Source organism: Vespa velutina, chromosome 5 (assembly GCF_912470025.1).
Source record: "Vespa velutina chromosome 5, iVesVel2.1, whole genome shotgun sequence".
NCBI lineage: Eukaryota > Metazoa > Arthropoda > Insecta > Hymenoptera > Vespidae > Vespa > Vespa velutina.
In genome coordinates, this window is record NC_062192.1 from 8435567 (window position 1) to 8438066 (window position 2500).

The 2500-nt window shown below is 27.6% G+C and overlaps 1 protein-coding gene across 1 annotated transcript in view; it reads right to left on the minus strand.

Moving 5' to 3' along the window:
- The window catches only part of LOC124949256 (muscle segmentation homeobox-like), a 20418-nt gene that overhangs the window by 8565 nt on the left and 9353 nt on the right, over positions 1-2500 (minus strand). The gene's annotated exons all lie outside the window — the stretch shown is intronic.

The window sequence follows — 2500 nt, forward strand, 5'->3', positions numbered from 1 at the left end:
TTTTTCTTTTTTTAATATTTTTTTGTTTGTTCAAATTTGACAAATAGCTATCTACACCGAGATCTATTTAATAAAATATATGAGATGTTCTTTCGCTCTCTACATCTACATATGGATATTTATATATATATATATATATATATATATATATATATGTATATATATATATATATATATATATATATATATATATATATTCAACTCCACGTGTAATAATTATCTATTCGATAAATGTTACGTCTGTTATACCTTTTAATCGATTCTTATTAGAATTATGTTAATTAGTGATAATGATTAAGTAAATTCTACTGGAGACGAATGGCCGATTAAAATTTTTTTTTTTTTTTTTTTATAAAGTAATATATCACATATTTATATCACATCTACTTGTGTGACATTCATTAAGTTGAATAGTTCCGATTTGGTGGCGTAGAATAATAATATGTTTAATGACATTAAATCGATATATTTTTATGTGTGAACTAAATGAAAGACAATGTTTTAGTTATACTTTTAACGAACGGTGAATTTAATTAAGAGAGTAATTTTTTTGAACGTAATTCGTTCGATACCCTTGACGATTATTTTTAATTCTTAAACTTCTTCATCTTTCCTTAAGGATTTTTGCTTATGTTAAATTCATGCGCGAACGAGAATTTAAATTAAAATTACATATATCTATTCTATTATTATGAATTATAATTCAATCATATTGAATTCTTATTTATATGTATATATGTTAATAATATATATGTTAATAAACTATATTATAATATTATAGTCGTTAATAATTCTATAAGTATATGCGATTATAGATATATTAATACATTAAAAAAGGAAAGAAAAATAATTGAAAAAAGTTGTATAGATATATATATATATATATATATATATATATATATATATATATATATATATATATAACGTTGAATAATTTGTACATTATTTTAAAGATGGCGGTGTTGGTATTTGAGGATGATTTCCTTATCTTTAGTAATAAATTTTTCTGATAAAGAAAAAAGAAAAGAAAAAAAAAAAGAAAAAAAAAATCAAACGAATTTGAAATTTGAATTTGGAAAAAAGAAAATATTAAGATTGAAGATAACAATCGATCGATTGATCGATATCTTGAATTAACAAGAAAATCTTTCTTTTTTCAACGACGAATCAGACGAATGAGACAACGTCGAAGAATATGCATATTCGTTTTTTGTCTTTGAATTTTATTTATAGTTAAAAATTACGAGAACGTCAGAATATGTATTTTTTCCTGTTTTACATTATCGTGTATAACTTAAGATGGACTAATTAAGTAATTATTTCTTTCTTTCTCTCTCTCTCTCTCTCTATCTCTCTCTCTCTCTCTCTCGCATTCTCTCCCTCTCGTACTCTTTCTCTTACAATTGTTCAGGTTCTCAATTTTCTTAGTTCTTATTTTCTTTTCTTCGTTTCATCGATCTCGATTAATCTAATTTTATATCCGATGATTAATTCATTCGAGATAAGGGAGACAGATAAAAAGATGAAATAAAATATTATATAATAAGTTTCAAGAATTAAAATAAAATATTATTTTGTTAAAGTCATTTTTGTTAATATGATATAAAAAAGAAGAAACAAAGAGAAAATGAGAGAGAGAGAGAGAGAGAGAGAGAGAGAGAGAGAGAGAAAGAAAGAGAAAATGGTTTTATAATATTATATAATAACTTTCAAGCGAATAATTATTACTTTGTTGAAGTACACTCTTTTAATGGATATGTAGATAATTGGATTAGCTCGTATAAGAACATCTTTAATGTCCCTTTTTCCCACGTTTCAAAGAGAACATTTGAAAGGTTAAATTGTAGAAAATGTGTTTTTGAAAAAGAGGAAACATTAACGTGGCCTGTCGCGAGACTAATTAACGCATTAACGAACATCTTTTTCGCGGTAGTGTATAGAAACAAACTAAACATCCTCGTACATATACTAACACACACTCATTTCCTTACATAATATACATACACACACATACACTAATGCAATACTTGTGTGCTTTGATTTCTTTCATTTCTTTCTCTCTCTCTCTCTCTCTCTCTCTCTCTCTCTCGTTCTCTCTTTCTCTTTCTGTTTTCTTTTTCTTTTACGAAGAACGCAACGAACGCCGGTAATTATGTCCACGATGAATGATGGATCGTTCGAAATATTTTGTAGAACATCATTGGGGACGTGGGGCGGGCTTCGTTAATTCGTTCCTCGACGCGCGGAGTCAGATAAATGTGCATGGACGATGTGATGCGACGGTGGCGTTCGAGCGTTATAAATGACGTCGGTATTCATAATTCTCGAAAGCCACCGTTACGGATACCGAAAGAAAGACGTTTCTTTCTCGTACGAACCTCGAGGGGTTAGTTCGAAACTTAAGCTTAATGAGATTTTCGCAACTTCGATGGAACATTTAAAAAAAAAAAAAAAAAAAAGAATCAAAATTTTGTTTGCTCGTCCCGCATTGCTTTTTTCC